This window comes from Malus sylvestris, chromosome 7 (genome assembly GCF_916048215.2).
Source record: "Malus sylvestris chromosome 7, drMalSylv7.2, whole genome shotgun sequence".
Classification (NCBI taxonomy): Eukaryota; Viridiplantae; Streptophyta; class Magnoliopsida; order Rosales; family Rosaceae; genus Malus; species Malus sylvestris.
The window spans coordinates 26,467,856-26,489,889 of NC_062266.1; the positions used below are offsets into that span (position 1 = coordinate 26,467,856).

At 35.1% G+C, this 22,034-nt stretch overlaps 3 long non-coding RNA genes across 3 annotated transcripts; 2 read left to right on the forward strand and 1 right to left on the reverse strand.

The window, feature by feature from the left end:
- Positions 1–3,282: 3,282 nt before the first annotated feature.
- On the reverse strand, positions 3,283–4,820 carry LOC126630383 (uncharacterized). Its single transcript, XR_007625970.1, has 2 exons — positions 4,449–4,820; positions 3,283–3,651 (listed from the first exon to the last, which is right to left on the reverse strand). It is a non-coding gene; the product is annotated as an uncharacterized LOC126630383 (long non-coding RNA).
- Positions 4,821–5,874: 1,054 nt separating this feature from the next.
- On the forward strand, positions 5,875–20,516 carry LOC126630381 (uncharacterized). Its single transcript, XR_007625968.1, has 5 exons — positions 5,875–12,536; positions 12,636–12,702; positions 19,763–20,063; positions 20,284–20,348; positions 20,435–20,516. It is a non-coding gene; the product is annotated as an uncharacterized LOC126630381 (long non-coding RNA).
- Positions 13,230–16,633, forward strand: LOC126630386 (uncharacterized). The gene is made up of 3 exons (XR_007625978.1): positions 13,230–13,383; positions 14,418–14,468; positions 16,365–16,633. It is a non-coding gene; the product is annotated as an uncharacterized LOC126630386 (long non-coding RNA).
- Positions 20,517–22,034: the final 1,518 nt, after the last annotated feature.

Consider the following 22,034-nt stretch of genomic DNA (forward strand, 5'->3'; position numbering starts at 1 on the left):
GTCGTTCGAATTAACTTTTCCCAATAATCCACTTCGACATGGGTTGCAACTCGACCCCATCTTTATCGAGGGTTTCAAAAGTTTCAAGCTTTGCAGGCAGTTTGTCTACTTACGTGGGGTGTTGTAGAGCTTAGCTAATTCACAGAAACTTCTGTCTATTGACCTCAATTCTATTAGAGTATTACTAGATCCACCTTATTGCCCTATTTTCCCAACCACCTTATAATCCACCGTAGAAATTTAAAAATACTTAATACTCTTTCTTCACCCACTTTTATTCCTGAAATACCCTAGATACAATTAACATCATCCGACTCAATTCAACAACAACCTCTTTCCCACCAGAAATATTTTTTTCTCTTTGGAAATTTGGAGGGGAAGGCCTTGACGTGGCCCATTTTGACTAGGAGTAAGAAGAGCGACATCTACGGTTGAAGTTGAGTTTTATTATTTGTGAGTTTGATTGAGATGGAGGAAGGAAAAGATTAGGTTGAAGGGTTAAGCCGGTGGAGGATTGTTGCCATCAAATTGGATGGGGTGGGTAGCTCATGGATGTGGGGAGTTGGTTGTTGGGCTCTCCGTTTTTCTTCTAAATTTTCAACTTTTCACTTTTTTTTTTCTTTCAATTATGGAATTCAAAGGAATTGGGTCTTTCTGGGTTTTGCAAAAACAAAGAGAAGAAATTGGTTAGAATTATGGATAAGAAGATTCGTGGGATGCGAGTTCTAGAGAGTGGAGCTGGACAACAAGAGGTCTGAAAGAGGGAGGGAGAGAGAAAGGTTATAGATTATTTAGGTATTTACGTCATTTGACCTAGGGGGTAAACATGTCATTAAAAATAAATTAATAAAGGGGTGGGGAAATAGGATTTTGGGGGTGGTATTAAAGGCCGTGCCTTGGAGCTTCCTTGCATCGCAGAGGATGCTGATGATCATACGGGTGCAATGATTGTTGAAGCAATATTAGAAAATATGAAAATAACACAAGAATCCCATTAATAATAATCATAAAGAAATTCACAACATCAATTTATGTATGAGATTAATATAAACAACCAGAGAGAAAGAAATAAAAACTGACAAACTTGGAGATCGAGGCTTGCATAAATGCAATGTCCTAAAGATAGAATTTCGTGTCTACTCTTGTGTTTGTAGTTTGGTAGGCGTTCGTCTCCTAGGATTCAACAATCTATAATCCGAAGTCAAAGCACTTCAATCTTTGGACTCTGGCGAATTTCATATATTCGGTACTCTCAAGAAACAACTCGGATTTTTACTAAAACATTGGAGAAAATTCTTCTCTTTTAATTATGTTAGACAAGTGGGATGCTTGAGTTTATATAGAACTCAAGCCACCCTTTTTGAAACATTATAACTATTGCCTAAAGTTCCAATGAACAGATACAACTCATGAATTTGAATTCAATTATGACATATGACTCTTATTTTTCATTCATACAAAAATTAAATATTATAATATTAATACGTTTGAAGAGACTCGGTTGCTAGGTATGTAAGTTTCTGTATGTGTTTAATCTGTTTCTATGGTTTTTGTATTGTTGAACATTGTTTGCTTATACAGGTTTTGGTGCATTTGCAACTGTAGCTCTATGTCGGCACAAGGTTGATGGTTCTGATTATGCAGTAAAAAAAATACCAACCGGTCGATATGTTTCCTTTGATTATGAAAGAGTTCGAAGGTTTCATATAGTTTTTTTATATATAACTTTCTATTTGTATTTGTTATGGTTTATATTTTTTGGTTATTTTGTGGGAGGTCGATTATATGTCTAAACTAAACCATGATAATATTGTTAGATACAAGACTGTAAGCTCTCTGTATATTGTATTTTTTTTAATAATTTTTATTTTGTTACTTTTTAATTGACCAATGATCATGTATTAGTCATTTGTCGATGGTATCTTTCCTGGTGAAAGATCCCTCGAATCTACACTTGCAGAATCTGATATTTCAGAAGAAGATGTTAATCCTGACCAGTGCCATTGTTTGTGCATTGTTCAGGAGGTCTGCGATGGTTAAGTACAATAAATATTATGATTAGTTTGTGATTTTATGTAAAGAATTTTGGTTTAAAATGTGTCTTAATCTGTTATTGTCTTAATCTATTATTGTTTTAATATGTTGTCTTAATATGATAATTTGTATTGCAAGGACTCTTGGTGATTATATTGGTAGTGGTCATTTGAACAACTTCTGTGCTCCAAATTACTGAAGGCTTTAGCTTATTTGAATTCAAATGATATCGTCCATGATGATTTAAAGGCAAATAAGCTAAAGCCTTCAATAATTTGTTTTAGAAATTGTAAACGTTTTGGAACACACAAGTTGATCAAATGACCACTAGCAATATAATCACCAAGAGTCCTTGCAATACAAATTATCATATTAAGACAACAGATTAAAATAATAATAGATTAAAGACAATAACAGATTAAGACACATTTTAAACCAAAATTCTTTACATAAAATCACCAACTAATCATAATATTTATTGTACTTAACCATCGCAGACCTCATGAACAATGCACAAACAATGGCACTGGTCAGGATTAACTCTCCTTCTGAAATATCAGATTCTGCAAGTGTAGATTCTAGGGATCTTTCACCAGGAAAGATACCATCGACAAATGACTAATACATGATCAATGGTCAATTAAAAAGTAACAAAATTAAGTGTGACTAAACATAACCAGAGCGTAGGTATCCTAGGCGCAATTCAGCAGGACAAATATTAATTATACAATACTAAAGATGGCCCTACAATTATGATTGATTTGTCATAACCACCGTCAAATCCTCGTGAGCCATCAACGAGCACTCCTACCTAGGGGTGGTTCGGTATGGGATCCCATACCGAAACCCTTGTCCCGATTCCCAAACCGAAATTTTCGGGAATCCCAATTGCAATACCGATCCCAAACCAAATTTTCGGGAATCCCGAAATAGTTTCGGGATTTCGGGACAAATCGGGAATCCCGAAATGGTTTTGGGCTTTTGGACTAAAATTTGACATATTATGCTTTTGGGCTAAAATTCAATCTTTTATATTGAAAAATTGACATATAGGCCTATTAAAAAGAAATCTGCCTATTCAATACTTTCATAGCATCTGCCCAATCTGCCAATTTGACATAGTTTCATACTTTCATTGCATCTGCCTATTCAAAAGCAATCTGCCAATCTGTCTGTGCACAATAGCATCTGCCTATTCAATTTCTACTACACATGCATGCAATAAAAATAAATTAAGTACCAAATCCAAAAGCAAAAATATTAGCATTCAACATAGAAATATATTCCGAGCAAATAAAAACCAGCTCGTTTCTAATATAGAGGATGGCAAACCTACAGACTTTGTAACGTCATGTCTTTTTTCTACTAATCTGTGCACAAATATGCCAATTAAATGGCAAGGCCCAGTTAAGTATCTGCCTAGAATATGCCAATCTGTGCACAGAATTACAAAACTTGATTTGCTATCAAACATTAAAGCAAGACCATGTATCTAAGATTCTATAGCCAAAACAAAAATATTACCTGACGCAGCGTGTGACTAATTTGAAGTTTGAACAGGTGAAATGATTAACTCCTCAGTTGCTACAGCAGTGCTAAACCTGCTAACACTTCTCCCTGAAGATAACCAGGAAATCAGTCAGCATAGATAATCACTTGTAGTAGTGCTTAATAATTTTCTTTGTTGATTAATGATCAATGATAGCTGTTTAATTTATTACATGTAAAGGTGCACCAGTGAACGCTTAATTCAATGATGTGTGTGCAGGTGTAAAGAGATTTACTTATTGTCGCAAGTAAGACTCCAAGAAAAAAGTATAACTTCAATCTATTTCTCCAGAGTGTAAACTCAGGGGTATTATTCTCATTAAACCCTTTGTTAGTTAAGGTATCGCAACAAAAGTGCAGTTCATTAAGAATTGAGTTGAAATTCTCCACTTCCAAGCTATGATATTAGAGCCTAACAATTTGAACTAGCCATCTAGAAAGTTGAAGAGTTTCCCTGTAAGTATTATGTGAACATGAAATTAATGGACTAACACAGCGCCTAGTACCAACATTCTGAATGAAGCGAGCAGGATGCAACCAGAAACAACTTTAACCCCCCTACAACCCGCCAAAACCAAATACATAGCATCAAACACGGGTGCCGCAGCGCATCATCAATAAAAGAAACGATTTTTAAAAAAGAATACGACAAACTCAATCAAACATCATTTTAATTATTGAATGACTACTAACTAACAGATGAAGATGGAAGAAATGTACAAGTTATTAACACACAAACAAAAAAAATTGCCAACGGCATGAATAAATTAGGCCATCAGCGGGTCTATAACCGGCCTCGAGCCCTTCAACAATCCCTACTTTGGATGAGTGTCAGAAATTAGATTTCAAAACACTAAATTAGTTACCTAATTTGGGGTGAGAGTGAGACTCGGACTCGGTGCTAGATCGAGAGTTCTGTCCGTGAGAGAGAGATCGCAAGAGTCGGAGACGATTCGTGAAGGAAGGCTGGAGAGTTCAGTCTTTGATGCTTTGGCGTGGCGGTGGCTGGGTGGTGATTCGTGAAGGAAGGCTGGGCGGCTGGAGAGTCAGAGACGATTCGAAGGAAGGCTGTCGGTGTTGGAAGGCTGAGTGAGAAATCAGAAATGAAACTAGACTGGGAGAAACCTAACAAGGAATGGATGGCATGGATTAATTTGAAGCAATCCAACGGTTCAAATTAACTCTAACTATAATTAAAAAAACAATATATATTATTATCTATATATATATATATATATATATATATATATATATATATATAAAATAATTAAAAATATATATTTTCGGTTCGGTATGGGAATACCGAAATATTGGAAAGGCAATCCCGATTCCCATACCGAAATTTCGGTATTTTTTCAGTATGGGAATACCAAAATTTTGGGAAAATCGGTTTGGGACATTTTTGGTTTGGGATCGGTATTTTTTTGGTTTGGTTTGGGAATTTTGGGAATTTTTTCCACCCCTACTCCTACCTAAAACCTGAAGGGCTCAAAATAGAAAGTGTGAGTGGGCAAAAACAAAGCTTTTCAAAATCATTTTACTATCAAAAGTAGTAATCTCTCGCTGTAAAACCTGTATAATTCCCAAAAAATAGCATATATGATTATATCTCATAACCAAATTCGAAATGACAATTCTATAAGATACCATGTCAAATCTCAACAAGAAATAAGTATGCCAAGTGAAATAAACCAATAGGAAATGGTATGCCAGCCGAAGTCACCTAACGTGACCTGTATGATTGGGTTTGTAACTCATTAACTAGTTATCTGCACACAAGTCGGAACTACCTAAAGTGGTCTGTATGACAGGCTGAGTGTAAATAAATACGCTCAAGTGCTATTGTCACATGAAGGCTGTGCCAAGTATCGCAAGTCACCTATAAGTCGAAACCACCTAAAGTGGTCTGTACGATAGGCTAGCACTTACCTTGGATCCAAGGTGAGCGTGTGGTGCGAGAGGTGAACCATCACGTGAAGGTTAGGCCCTGTCATCGGGCGGAGCACTAACACCGAAGTGCAAGATAACAATCTCTAAATGCATCTCAACACAATTACTCACTACCATCACTATCATCAATATACTCACCTGAAGTTTACCTGAGCGTCCACAGCGTCGAGCCATAATATATACGTAACCATGATAATGCACAACTAAACATAGAGAGTATTTGACATGACATTTCAAAGTATCAAACCATTTAATTAAGTTTTATGGGAAAAATACCAAGTATATATATATATATATATATATATATATATATATATATATATATATATATACTGAAAACCAAAAGCTCACTCACTGATATGTGGAAGGGTTGTAACCCCCGAGCCTTGCTTGACTGCGCTTGTCCTCAGGGTAGGTCTCACCTATATGCGAAACAACTATTTAAACGTTATTTTAAAGAACATAACCAAAACTAGGTAATAACTTCTCATACATTGCTCAATTGGGGTATTTGAATATACCACCAAGACCTACTCAACCTCAAGAACATCCCTATATTTTTAGAAAAAATTTCCAACCACTCACGCGCTGGCTAAGGCACGGCCAGACACGCAGGCACGTGTCTGGCACACCAAATGGAATCCCTAATGGCGTTAGGGAATATTCCGTTAAATAAAAGCATATGCCGTTAAATATACATGACGCCGTTAGCATATTCCGTCAACTTTGAGGGAATATTCTCTTCCTTCAATCCCAGCTCGCCGGAGTCCGGTGCCGGTGACCTCTACAACTGCCAGTTTCTGGAAAAACTTCTAATCATCATATCTCACTCATTTCAACACCAAACTTCACGAAATTTAAACCAAAATGAAGCTTAGGATGAGAGGAACAAAACCTTACCACTTTTAGGTCCTAAAACTTAAGGGATCTCGCTGGAAAAATTATGATAATTCGGCCACCTCTGCAACTTGATGAACTTGGACTTTCCGACGTCCAAAACCTTTCAAAATCCTTCCCTAAGCTTCGTGAAGCAGTTCTAAGTCTCACTAGAACCTTAAAACTCGATGAAACCTCCGCGATCACGACGGAATCATTGTGCACCTCGTCGGGGGTTTTTGGTTCTCGGGTTTTCGAGGGCCTCATGTCCAACCAAAACTACAACTCGACTCCTGAGCTTGAAAGAAGCACGAAAATAACATCCACAACCTCGATCCGTGAAAGATGATGAGAGCTGAAGGCTTGTCCGTACAATTGTACGAACGAATGGAAAAATTCGAGAGGGAGAAGAGAGAAAGTCAACGGGAGAGTATGTGTGAGGGTGTGTGTGTGTGGTCCAGCTACCAAACAACAACAAAAACCATTAACTTTACATTCCAAAAACTTAGGAATAAATTAGATTGGTCCAAAACCTAAGTTTAAACCACACCACCACATAATATACTCAACGTCCAATGGTATAATCAACATTCCACACAATCGAAGACAAAAATAGCTTATTTTTCGGGACGGGCTGTCACATGGAATGAATGGAAAAAGCATCCAAGGAAAAATGATATTGCAATATGACCTAGAAATCAAAATGTATATGATATATTTAGACAAGAATGTAGTCAATTAAAAGCTAAGAGACAAATTAGGAAACAATTTTATATGAGCTGTAAAAATATAAACTTACCACAACAGTATGGTTGTCATAAGAAAAATAAACATAAGAAAATATACTGAACGAAATATAAGTCATATAAACCATAGAATCATCATAAGAATTTTAGCATAAGACTTTCAAGAATATATAGGAAGAGAAAACATATTCCAAAACAATTTAGGAAAAGAAGTGACAGACCTTGGATTAAAAAATTTAAAGCACCAAAAGATAAAAGTAATTGTGAATGTTATCTATGTGGAGAAATTGGATATATTAGACCTAAATGCCCAAAATTAGGAAAACAGCCGAGAGATAAAGTATATTTAATTGAGTTGTTTAAATTAGAAGAAGAAGAATATATTTAGTCAATATATAGTTTAGATGATTTAAGTGATAACGAGTGACACACCCCGTCCCGAAAGAGGGCATGCTGGCCGTCACGTGAGAATGACGTAACCATTTACACAGTTCGGAAGCTTTAAAGATACAATTACTAAGATGTAACACCCGAGGGTAAGTCCTACTTTTGTGAATTCTGTTAGAACACCGTTGGATTCCTCGTGGCCACCAAAACTCTGCTATCTTGAACCTGGAGGGGCGCAAAACAAAGTTGAGTGGGTCAGTAAAACAAAGTTTTTCGAAAATCATCTCATTATCAAAACACTAACCCCTCGCTGTAAAACCCGTATACTTTCCCAGAAAATAATATATACATAACCATATATAACAACAAACTCAAATCACCAGTCTTTAACACCTTTCAAGAAATATGCCATGCTATGCTTTAAAACATAATAAGGATGTATCAATATAACAGGTGAAATAATGAATCAACCGAAGACCATGCAGCTGTCCTGTACGGTTAATTCTATAGCTCAATATCCAATCCAACCGAAGTCACCACTGTGACCTGTACGGAACTACTCTGCACATAAACCAGAACTACCTGAAGTAGTCTGTACGACAAGAATGGTGTAAGAATACGCTATAGTGCTTCTCTCATCAACAGCTGTATAACAATCTAAAGTCACCTACAAGTCGGAATCACCTCTAATGCTCTGTACGACATGTCGAAACCACCTCTAGTGATCTGTACGACATGCACCTACTTGGATCCAAAGTGAGCGTGTGGTGCGAGGTGAATAATATAAGCACTAACACCAGGAGTGCAGGTTATGAGCTTTCAACACAATTCACATCATCAATAATCACATGAACAACATAAAACTCACCTGATACTCACTTGTGCGTCCACAACACCATTTAACATATATGCATCAAATATTAATTCATATATTTCATATATTATGTATGCATGACATTTTAAAACATACTTTCATTTAAATTCAATTTCTGGGAAAAATCAATAGTATATAGGTATATACAGAAAATAACTGCCCACTTACCTGAAGTTCACCCTACAACTCCCTAGCACAACACATCAAGGCGTCATGATGATCGGCGCCTAGAACAATCATCAAATCAAACCTCAAAAATCATATCGATAGAATATATAACTTATATAAAACACGTCACTACGTAGTTCGATCCGGAAGATCTGCAACTCAGATTTCCAATCCATAACTTTCAGAGGTCCATAATATATCTCTAGAACAACATCCTAAATTTCCTTACCATCCAACGGTCGGATCTCCGTCAATTGTCAAAACCAAGTGACGGTTAACATTCTATTTCATGAACTTACAACTCCAATTCCGGAAGATCCGTAAATCGGATTCCCAATCAGTAAGTTCCTATAATCCTCAAATATTACGTATTACAACGTATCAAAGTTTGGTGACAATCCAACGGTCGGATCGTTAATTCACATTTTCACCTAACCACGAATCGTAACGAACTTAGGTTCAATTACCCAATTTACGTCAATCAATTATCAAAACTGAACCTAGAACATTAAACACATGCTAAGAATGACATTGGCGGGCCACTGGCCACGCACCACCGCACGGGCCGCCGCGGGTGGCGGTCGGCCGCCCTGACTCGCCGGAAAATTCAACTATTTCTAAAAATTACCAAAATTTGTATATTTGAAGATCTCAATGATTAGAACAACTTTCATACCTGTGTCCAAGGCCAATTTGGCTTGGAAGCACTTCAATTTCACCAAAATCCGTGCGGACCCTAGAATTTGGTGTGCTTCGATTCGACCTCCAAACTTGTTCCAACGCCTCCACCACTGCTTGGGCTTTATTCCTGGGTTCTAGGAAAGTCTAATGGTAGTGGTAATTGAAGGAAAACGTTTCACAAGTGGTGGATTTCGAGCAATGTTCTTCACGGCACCCACTTTCGGTTTTTGAATAAATTACTACCAAATTCCTTCTAATTTTGAATGGGAATGGAAGAGGGAAGGCTAGGAAGTTTTTTCTAGGTCGTGGTTCGAGACAATTCATCGAAAAGTGGTTGGGAAATAGGTGAATTCGGCCTTGGAGCTCAACCGGGTCGCGCGGATCAAGAAGAAGACCCGGCGGTTCCCCTCATTTTCCTTCTCCCTCTTTTCCCTCCTTCCCCTTTTTTGGTTGGCTATCCTCTCCTTCTCTCTTCTCCTGATTGGCCAGCTCTCTCTCCTTTCTCTCCCAAAGCTCCTGCTTTCTTCCTCTGGTTGGGCAGCTTTGCCCAATCTCTTCTTCTTCTTCTTCTTATTCTCCAGTCACACACACACACACACAAAAAACCTTCCTTCATCTTTTTTTTTTCCTTCGCTTACATCCGAGCCATCCATTTCAGATTTCCTTGGCACACCAAATTTTAATAATAAAATTCATAAAATGCCCAAACTTCAAACTTTAAAATCTTTTTCGTTATAACTCCAAATCACGAACCGTCTGTGCCCACGCTTCCGTAGCGACGAGTACTACGAGGATATGTCAAGAAAACAAATCTTAGATAGCATAACACAACGATTAACCTCGAATAATGCACGTGCCTCAAAGGGCATTTTTGTAAAATCCTTTATTAAAACTTTAAAAACTCTTAAAATCAGGGACGGGTTGTCACAACGAGAGTATTTATAGTATAGAAAGTATAAATATGATAGATTCAGACTCGGAAAATTCAAGTAGTTCAAATAATGATTTAGAAGAGTATATTTGTGCATTCATATAAGAACAACATGAAGAAGAGTACAAATACATTAATTTAGGTTGGCCAGAAAAATGTCACAAGTGTAGTAAATTAGTTGCAAATAAATACTATAATATATATTCAATATTGTGTGAAAAATGTTATAGTAATAGGTTATTAGAAATTAATTCAGCAGAATCACAAGAAAGTACTGAACTATTAGGAAATATTGTTCATAATATAGAAAAACCAAAAAATAGTTCCTTAATTACCATAAATTGTGAAATAAAATTAGCAAAAAAACACAAAATACAAACAACAACCATGATAGATACATGAAGTACAAAGAGTGTGATAAGAGACGAGTTAGTTCCGGAAAATATAGACAAAAATTAGCAAAACCAGTTAAAATAACACAGTTTGATAAACCAGTTTATTTAACATATTGCATTAATAATGAGTCTATTAAAGTAGAAAAACAACAATTTAATTTACCATTAACATTTGTTTCACTAGTAGGATCATACCCATTCAGTTTAGGTTTAAACTTTTTGAAAAGTTTGCAAAGTTTTTTATTTATGAATCCTAACATAACATTTTTTAAGAAAGGTATTATAATAACTGACCAAATTAATATTGAAGCATACAAAAGCATAAGTATAGAAAAGTCTAATGGCCAAACTAGTTATTATTTAGAAAACTCAAAAGAAAATGATGAGCATAATAACATAGAAGAGTTTGATGAAAAAATATTTGAACATGAATATCCAATTTTAGAAGAAGGAACCAGTATAGAAATATTATAGTCAGATAGACCAAAGAGTTTAGAAGAGTGATTACAATTAGCAGAACAAACTAGAATCATAGGAGAAGACCCACAATTGCATTGGTGTTAAAATAAAATATTAGCAAAAATAGATATAATTAACCTAGATTTAACCATTAAGACAGCTAATATACCTTGTAGTTTATTAGATAAACAAGAGTTTTAACAGCAAATAAAAGAGTTGTTAAATTTAAAAGTAATTAGACATTCAAAGTCTAAACATAAATCAGCAACATTTATCGTAAGAAACATTCAGAACTAAAGAGATAAAATGTTAGAATAGTTTATAACTACAAGAGGTTAAATGATAATATATATGAATATAGTTATGAGTTACCAAATAAGAATGAACTTATAAATAAGATTCAAGAGAGTAAATATTTTAGTAAATTTGATTGTAAATCAGATTTTTGGCAAATAAGATTAGCAGAAGAATCAATTAAGTGGACAACTTTTACTTGTCCATAATGACATTTTCAGTGGTTTGTTATGCCATTTGAACTTAAAAAATGCTCCATCGATCTTTCAAAGAAAGATAGATCAAATTTTCAAGAAATATGATAATTTTTGTAATGTTTATGTAGATGATATTTTAGTACATAGTAAAAATAGAAATGAACATAGCAAGCACTTAGAGATAATTTTACAAGAATTTGTCAATAATGAAATTGTGATTAGCAGAAATAAAATAGCATTAGAAATGCAAGATATAAAATTTTTAAGAATGTATATTAAGTCAAGTACAATACAATTACAAGATCATATAGTTAAAAAAGTCTTAGATTTTCCAAATAAGATAAAAAAACAATTACAAGCATTTTTAGGATTGTTAAATTATGCAAGAAATTTTATCCCTCATTTAGGAAGAAAAATAGCAGTATTACATAGTAAAACTAGTAAAACAGGATACAAGTATTTTAATAGTGAAGACATTAAATTAGTCCAAAATATAAAGGAATTACTTTAGTCTAAAGAAAGCATTGCAATTGGCACTGTTATTTACTGTTCATTGTACCTGGATTTACAGTCAAGAAAATGCCCTTTGATTTCACCTTATTTACAAGAAAGCCATCTAATTTGGGGCTGGGTTGGAGGGTAATTATGAAAAGATAGGAGGGTAATTTTGTGCGTGAGATTTGGGTGCCTGCTATACACGTGTTGGGCTGACCATTACATTGGGTTGCATTCGTGGGATCGACGGCTGTGTGTGGTGGGATTTGGTGAGGGGATGGGTTAGAGTGAGCCTTCAGCCAACTTTCAGGCTTCATTTCCCCTTTCTCAAACCCTAGCAGCCACAACACCATCTATGGAATAGCATCGGCTTTTGCTTCCTAAAACCAAAACTACACAAACTCGGCTTTATTTCTGTAACTCGAGCTTCGGTGAGATGAAGGAGAAGAGCAGAGAGATGGGCTCGAGTCGGCGGGCGGAAGAGATCTTCAGGGATTAACGGTACTCCGATCTCTCTCTCTCCTGTTTCTCTCTCTTAATTTCCTTTTGGTTTTGCAAATCTCTGACCTTTTGGGTGATGTTGTTTTCTCATGTGGACAGAGAGAGAGAGGTCGAGCAAGGTTTCGTCGATTTCAGTCAACTTGGGCTACCCCCAACGTCCAGTGAGGTAGCAATATCTTCCTATCCTCACGCTTCTCTGGTTTTCGCTTTGATTTTTTTATGGAAGGTTTGAGATTTCTTTAATCATACAATCAGCTTGCCCTTAATTATTCTTTCACTATATTTGACTGTTGTAGTCCTCTTTTAGCTACTCAAATGACACATTAAAAATCCCAAGAATTTTTTTCTCACTCTGTAAGACAAAAAGGTTTCAAATCGGACGATTGGAAGACAAAAAGGTTATAATTGTTATGACTGGATTGAGCATGGTATGTTTAATTATGCAGATGGCCATCTGTTTTACTTTGATTAATTTCGTTGGTCAGTGCATATCATAGATAATGTATTTAATAAATGATGTAGAAACAGTGTCTGGCTTCAATACTACAAGTGTATTATCCGTTAGATTCGACAATTATTAAATCTTTTAGTGTAAATCTTAACCGTTTATTTCCCCGTATCATTCAATATTATTGAAGTATTTTTTGTAGAAACCTGCTCGAAAAAAATTGATGTAGAAACCTGTGAAAAGCTCAATGCAGGCATCTCAACCCAATTACTACAAACCCTATTCAAGGTGAAAGCTGTTGTACACTATGGAATTGCAGGAAATGCAGATCCCTAACTCCAAATTGGAGATGTCACCATCCCTCAATTTTGGGCTCATACAGGCCTTTGGAATTAGCAGGTATAAAACACTAATTTTCTTTAGAAAATTGGCTTTTGTTTGGTAATCTTTTTTTAATCCCAGTTAATTGAATATCCAATTAATGGAAAAATGTATTTGTGCCAAATGCCATTTCAATTGAATGGTTGGTGTATTTGTTCCAAACGACATTCGAATTGGATGATTGGTTTATTTGTTCCAAATCCCAATATAATAGTATTTGTATTTCTGCCCATTTATGGATGATTGATGTAGCTGCTATGCTTGTCAGATTGTGTATGTTGGCTATTGCTTAACTAAGCAAATAAAGTCAGCAAAAAAGTAGATGCTATGTTAGTGTATGTCAATGGGGAGTGTACCTATGAAATATATGATTACATTGATCAAGGATGATGAGTATAACAGAGTCCTAACTGATGTATGACTCAGTGTAGATGCTATGAATTTAGTGAGTTTTTTGGGCAAGGGTTATCAAGTTTTTTTGTTGAATTTCTCTTGCTTCATTTAATTTTTTTAGATGTACAAGAGTAGAAACCTTCCGTGCAGAACCTTTACATCCTCCCTCAACAATTTGTGTGTCTTTCTATCAAAATTATTCATGTCTTCCTGTATTACGATTTCAAAAAGGATTTCCATATTGTCCCCAGTCAATTCGAGGGTTCTATTTGATCTCTAAGAATTGTGGGAAAGAACAGGCAAATGCATCTAGGCGGGTGGTTTGGTGGTTAGGAGACTTGGGGTGCCAATGGAGGCAGTCTATTCTTCCCATATTTTCCTTTTTAGGTTAGTATATGCAGTTTAAAGAAATGACGTTATATCATCGCAATCTCATTGCTCGATTTTATTCAGCGTTGGTTTTGATATGATAGTATCCTGTTAACTATCCTATGGAACAAAGTTCACAATTTCTCATATTTGGACTCAAATGCTAAATAGATTCTGAGTGGTTTTTAATCTTTTGATGATCTGCCATCCGGTTTGTAGATTACTCTTATGCCGGGTTTTATCTTTCTTATGTTGTTTTTTTTTTAAATTAATTTTTTTGGAATTTTCAGAATTTTGGGTCGTTGGAGGCAAAAGTTGGTAGCTTTGCTTGACATGATGAGGTATATAATTATACACCCAATTGACTTTGATCTTTATATTTTTAATAATTGAGAAAGAGTAGTGTTAATAATTGAGAAATATGTGTTAGACATGTTTACATGACAACTTCATCTTTGAGATTTGTTAACATGTCAACTTCATCTTTGAGATTTGTTTGGTTTTGAAATTCCATCAAAAGCTATGGTTTTTGTGCGATTGATTTTGTGAGGGAGATAAGGCACGACCTTCTAATTTGGTTTTTTCTCCCTCATTTTTCAAATTCCTTCAAAATCTTGCAATTTGCCTTTCTAAATTAGCTTAAGAAATAATTTGTTAATTTGATCATTGAGATTGGTTCTGAAATTCCAATTTGTTTGAGCAATGACAAATTGGGATTGGTTTTTAAATTCCCCATTGAAAAATACATAGCAATTTCAGCTACTGTTTGTTAAGCAAATACATAGCTAATAATTAACGTCTGTTTACTCTCAAAAAACCTTTCCCAAATCCTCAAATACATAGCTAATTCAATTAAACGCACATTTGATTGCTGCAATCAATGTCAGCTATTCCTTGGGAGTAAGCATTGTTCAATTTTAATTGCAAATGGCAGCTGAAATTATCTTATTTATTACCACTATTGATTTGGATCTGTAATACACAATGTTTAGATCATTTGATCGGTACTTACTTAAGTTTAATACTGGCAGTTTGGCTGTGATCGAATTGATCCAGTCTCGAATAGTGTGGCATGTGAGATGATAACAGACTAACAGAGGAAAAGTAGTTGATGCATCTGTGTTTGATTTACAAATGTTGGCAAATCCTTGCCATTTTTTTGGTTTCCTGGTGATATATATCTATCTTCATAACCAAATAGCGATAACTTCGAGTTTCTAGACATTTAATGTGTATTGAGTCCTGCATTTTTGTAACGTCCGTGCAAGTTGTCCCTAAGATCTTTTGGTTTCTGGTTACTTTAGCTTTTCAGCATTGTATTGTAGTTTTTAATTTATCTTTGTTGGGTAGAGGGCATGTGCTGTGGGTTTTGGTGTTTAGGGAATATTCTGAGCTTCATTACTATTTTAATGTTTCCTGTCTGCCCTACAATGAAATGAACATTACAATAACCAATATAACAATAAAATCAGTCACAGATTCCAAGCATAATGCATCAAAAGTGCGCTGAAACATAATTCTAAATAAAACGAAGTTAAGCAAGAATAGGGTAGATAAGCATACTGTTAGATGACCGATTCCAGAACGCATTTTAACAGCTTTATCCGGATGGTAATTGAGAACATTATCAAGCATAAATGACTGGTCATCAGCTGGCAGTGCATCCCCATCATTGTACCTGGATAGAATAATTTAAAACCCCATAATGGGTTAGAGCATTGCCAAGCACCAAGCAAAGATGTCTTGATATGCTTCGTTAGTTAGTTTTCATAACACAATTTCAATTTCTTTGCTTTCTTTGGAAATTTGTGCGTTTATCTTTGTTTTTTTTGGTTTGCTGATTTTCATGTGCTTTGTATGCATGATTGTTTATTTTGTAAAGGAAACGCGGGATATGATAGAGATGCAAGCAAATTTCTAATCTTTGTGTATCCGATTTTCACTTTGTTTAATTTGATCTTATTTAGCCTCCTTTTTGTTGCTTTTGAGGAAACCAAATTTAATCTGCCTTTCGATCTTTGTATGTCATGCTTATGTTCTCCTTTATCGAGAGACTGATTTACTGTTTTAAATTGGTTACATTCTCTTATAGTTGCCCTTTTTGTTGGTTCTGAAAAAACAAAGTGACATGTGGATTTCTGTCTTTCTATATCATGCTTATGTTGAAATGTTATACCAACCAAAACCATATGTTGAAATGTTGGATTGGTAAACTTTTTTTGTTGTTCTGTTTTTAGGACTTCATTAACCGTTTAGAAGCACAGCCAACGATGCGAGAGCAGAAGGGGAGCAAGCATGTGAGGTAATTTTTTATGTTGAATTAAGTGGTTCTGAATTCAGTCGAACATTTGTGTGCAAGTTTGGTTTCTATATCTATCGCAATTCATGTTTGCAGTGATATTATTGTAAAATCAATCCTAAAATGTATTGTGTCAAGAACCAATAAAAGGAATGTAATGTGCAAGTGCGTTTGATTATTCAAATGCAAAATTTTTAATTTTTAGAACGAGAGTTGCAATTAAAATTAACGAACTGCTGAGCAGAAGTTTAATTAATTCAGTTTTGATAAATGATTGAAGGTTGCTCTATGATTCTATTGTTGTTTTGATAATTATAAGTTTAGATAACGAAAGGGATATAACGAAAATGAAAGCTTCGAATCTGGTGAATAATATGTTGGTATGTGTGTGTTCTCTTCAGGAGGAATCGGTTGATGTTTTTAGTTGTATACTTTATTTTCCTTGGTCTGAATGCATGTCCGATTGCTTGCCTTCCCATAGATGGGTTAAGTTGGACATCCAGAAGAATTTGTTTGCATAGGAACTTTTTTTTTTCTTTTCGCTGTGATCTGTTTTGTTAAAGGTGACGATAAAGATTTATCAATATTGTTTGTTCGGATTTAGGTGGAAATTGGGAGGGAGTAAATTGTGATTCTAAACAGGACCATCTTGAGATATTCTTTTAAACTATGATTTATATTCTTTGCTATAGTGCGGAAGACTTAACTACTTGAACAAGAACGACTGCTGCAGGGCTTTCAACATTTTTGCTTCAAGACTTAGCTGCTTGAACAAGAACAAAACACCATCTTAATTGCAAGGCAAAATATGTGTGGACTGCATGTTACTTCTGTTTCTTACGGAAACAGGCGTCCTGCATGTTTTTTGCTTTGCATGTTTGTGCTTGAAAACTTAGATGCTAGAATAAGAACGAAACAGTTTTTATGTTCTTTGTCAACTGCTCAAACATGTGCCTAACCTATAGGATATATATTTTATGGCAAGATTTGTGTGAACTGTATGTTACTTCTGTTTATTAGGGAACCAAAACGTTCAGTTTCGTCTTGTTCATTGTACAATGTCTTTTCATGTCAGCTCAATTGAATGTATATAAAAACGAAGCTGCATATCTTATTGACCTCATTCACTCATCTATCCCTTTCTTCATTTATGATTGTGTTGAATTTATTCAGGAAAAATGTATCTTATTCATGCAGTTCAAGGTGATGCATTCAAGTTCCGCAGCAACGTGCGGACACATTTTCTAGTAAATTACTAAACTTAAGTCATTAACATTATCATTACATGATAGTTATAAAATAGTCGAAACAGTTTCTTCATCATTAAGATGGACATGTATACTGTACCAGAAAAAAACATAAGGAGTCACCAAAGTCTGATGAAAAAATTTGTAGATATTCATTAGGAAAATTTAGTGATGTACAATCAAGGTTACAAGCAACGAGTTAGAAATTTTAGGAATAAATAACTCACTTGAAACATTTTTTTAATTTTTATATAATAAAATATTTACAATTAGAACAGATTGTTAAAATACAGATTCTCATTATAATAAGATATATGATAATCAATAGGCAGCCGCAGAATCAGCCAAGCCATATAAAAGTAGGCTCCCTGCCCACCTCCATACTTAAATCGCCGCCTTCGTCTACGTCTGTCTCTCTCACTCGGCTGCGACTTTTAGATTCTCTATCTCTATCGCCACTCGCCGCCTCGAAGCCGCAATGGTAACTCTCTCTCTCTCTCTTCTCTCTCTGGTATTAGCTGGTGATCGATGATTTGGTTCGAATTTGAATTTGTTCCTGTAGGCTTTGTCGAACCAACAGACTGTTGATTATCCAAGCTTCAAGCTCGTCATCGTCGGCGATGGAGGCACTGGTAATTTGCAGTTTCCTTGTTCTGTTTCTTATGTTCTGAGTTGATGTTTTCATCGACTGTGTTGGCATGATTATTGCAACTTTAAAATTAGGGTTTTGATAAGATTTTAGATTTGGGGTATTGTTGGCACAATTATAACACACTCCCTCCCTAAGAAGAATTTGATTCAATTGTTCGGATATTTACAATTTTGACTAAAATATTTAGTAAATTGAAAAGGCACAATATTTGGTTTGATATGTGATACTATCTAATTAAATTGATATTGATGGAAATAAACAATCTTCTTAGGCCTTCTCCAACCCTGGGCTAAAACCCAAATTTCCCCTTCCCCCACCCCAAAACCCAACCCAACCCAACCCAAGTGCTAAATAAAACCTAAAACCTAAAACTCACAAGAGGGCCAAATACCGGCTATTTTTTATGCCAGAAATCAAAATGGGCCCCACCGGTATGAGTGAAAAGTGGGTTGTGAAGCCCATATGCCGTCGCCCACTTGCCCAACACGCAGCACGCGCCAGGGCTGATCCCAGCGAGACCCCACCCACGTGGGCGTGTCAAGCCAAATTCAAATCGGTCAAGCCAAATCCAACGACTAGATTTATTGAATGCAACGATTTAGATCAAATATAATCAAATCTAACGGTAAAAAAAAAAGATCTAGTGGCCCAAATTTAAATCCGACGGCTAAAATAATTATAAAAAAACTATTGAAGGTTTCATTTTCATGTGTGTTGGTTTGTGTTTCATGCGTTTCATGTGTTTTGTATGTATGTTTGTATGTTTTTCGTGTGTCATGTGTTTCACAGGTGTTACGTGTGTGCTTCATCTTTATCATGTGTTTTGTATGTGCTTCACATGTGTTTTGTATGTGTTTCATATGTGTTTTGTATGTGTTTCACATGTGTTCTATGTGTTTTGTGTGTTTCATGTATTTTGTGTTTATACATCTCTATCATGATTTTCATATTCTACCATAGTGTTTCGTGAGTTTATGTATCGATTTAGTGATTTTTCAATATTTATCGGAATTTAAATATTTTTAGATTATAATGTTCATAAAATTAATTTATGATAGTCTACATTTAAAAAAAAAAGTTAATTGAAGAAAAAAAGTAGCCCAAATTCATTCTTTAATAATATAGTGCTAAAATTTTAGGCCTGAAGAGTTGGAGCAGAAAAGCTGTTTCTGGGCTAAAAATTTTAGGTTTTAGGCCAAGGGTTGGAGATGGTCTTAGAGGGAAATGATTTTACATCTATTTGTTTGTAAATGTGATTATATTCCTGGAATTTTTCTTTTGATAAAACTAGTGATAAGAGCAGAGAAATTCGAAGCTAAACACCGATTAATTTGGGGAGACAATGCCTTGGAGAGAAGAAACAATTTTAACTGTTCTCCAAGTTATAGTGTTGTGTGGTGATTTTGGATTTGAACTGAATGGTGATGAGTTGTGCAGGAAAAACCACTTTCGTGAAGAGGCATCTCACTGGTGAATTCGAGAAGAAATACGAGCATAAGAGACATTTCTGACATTTCCGTCCATTGCGCCGTGTTGTTAGTTTGTTGTTATAATTAGTTTGACCTTGATATGTTTGCTTATACTTAACATTCATTTTCTGTTACTTTTCTATGCAAACAGCCACCATTGGTGTGGAGGTTCATCCACTGGACTTCTTCACAAATTGTGGAAGGATCCGCTTTTACTTCTGGGACACTGCTGGGCAAGAGAAGTTTGGCGGTCTTCGAGATGGTCGCTAGTAAGTGAATATTTTCCTGTTGCTTTTGTTCTTGATATTTCATATCCACATTAAAAATCATTTGATACCTCACTGATTTTGTGTATATTTAATGTCTCCCAAAGCATTTTACAGTATCTTATAACTTCTTATATATGTGATTACCTATCTGAGTTATCTGCCCTTTCACTGTGCTGCTTAGTTGATGGTCTCACCTAAAATTTTCCGTTGAAATATGCAGCATTCATGGGCAATGTGCAACTACAACTTAGAAACCCTCCTCTACTTGGCAAGGAAGCTTGCAGGGTAATTACAAACATTCCCTTTTTTATTTGGTTGCTATAGCGTATCGATAATAGTAATTGAGGTTAACGCTGCTGTTGTTACTTTAGTGACGCAAATCTTCATTTCGTCGAGTCTCCGACCCTTGCTCCTCCAGAAGTGCACTTTGACATGGCTGCCTAACAATGGTTTTCTCTATGTTAATAAACTTGACTCTTCTTTGATGTTAACGTCGTGGATTCAGCATGAAGCTGAAAATTGTCTCATCTCGGTTAAGATTTGAATAGACGGGGAGATGATGCATTTCAATATACCGTGGCATATTTCTTCTAGGACATGGCTTTCATTCATTCTGTCAAGATTTGATTTTCAAAGTGTCATGTGTTAGAACAAAGGGCCTCTTTTAGTCAGATTCAACTACAGCTACTATTAGGTATTGTTTATCATTGGTTGTGCAATTACATGTCTAATTGTCCCTTCTTTTTTTTTGTAAGGTGATCTATCATTGGTTGTGCAATTACATGTCTAATTGTCCCCTCTTTTTTTTTGTAAGGTGATCTTTCAATGGGAATTTCAAGTCATAATTCTAGCCTATCTAAAGGTGATGGAGGAACATATAATCATGTCAGCTCTTTGGAATGCTCTTCTGATGAATCTTCGCAGGATAAGCGAGTATGCAGAAATTTTTTTTTTTGTTTTGAAATTTTTTTTTTCAATGTTTTTAGGTTTAATTTGTATCTGTTTTGGAATGATGTTTAAGTTTATTGAACATATTAGGATTCGGTATTATTGAGTTGTTTGAATATGAAGAATCTCTTGACATAATTGGTTAGTATTTTTATTTGTTTTCTGTATTAGCATTTTTTTTTTGGGTAATGTGAGCTTCTATTAACTTTTGTGTTCCATTCAACTCTAAATAAAATTAAATGTTCGAGATTAGGGAAGTTAATTGCTGACTTAAAACCTGATAATGTTTTATTGCTTGATGATACTTAGGAAGTCACTGATTTTGGTTTAGGTGAGTTTTGTGGTTTTATATGTTTTAGCATAATGCATGTGAGAAATCTTTTGTCTTTGTTGAAATGGAAGAAATTTCTATTGAAGACTTTTCTATGCAAAAGCTCATTTATGTTTTTCGTAGTCTTTTGCATAAGTGAACAATTTGGTAAAGATAATGAAAAACATAACTGAACTTTTTCGTAGAAAAGTCTTCAAAAGAAATTTCTTCCATTTCAACAAAGACAAAAGATTTCTCACATGCATTATTCTAAAACATATAAAACCACAAAACTCACCTAAACCAAAATCAGCAGCTTTTCAAGTATCATCAAGCACTAACACATTATCAGGTTTTAAGTCAGCAATTAACTTTCCTGACCTCGGACATTTAATTTTATTTAGACCTGAATGGAACACAAAACTTAATAGAAACTCACATTACCATGCTAATACAGAAAACAAATAAAAATACTAACCAATTATGTCAACTGATTCTTCAGATTCAAACAACTCAATAATTCCGAATCCTAACATGTTCAATAAAGTTAAACATCATTCCAAAACAGATACAAATTAAACCTAAAACACTGAAGAAAAAAAAATTTCAAAACAAACAAAAGATTTTTTGCTTACCTTATAGGATTCATCAAAAGATCTGTCATGCTTATATTTTTCCTCCATCACCTTCAGATAGGCTAGAATTATGACTCG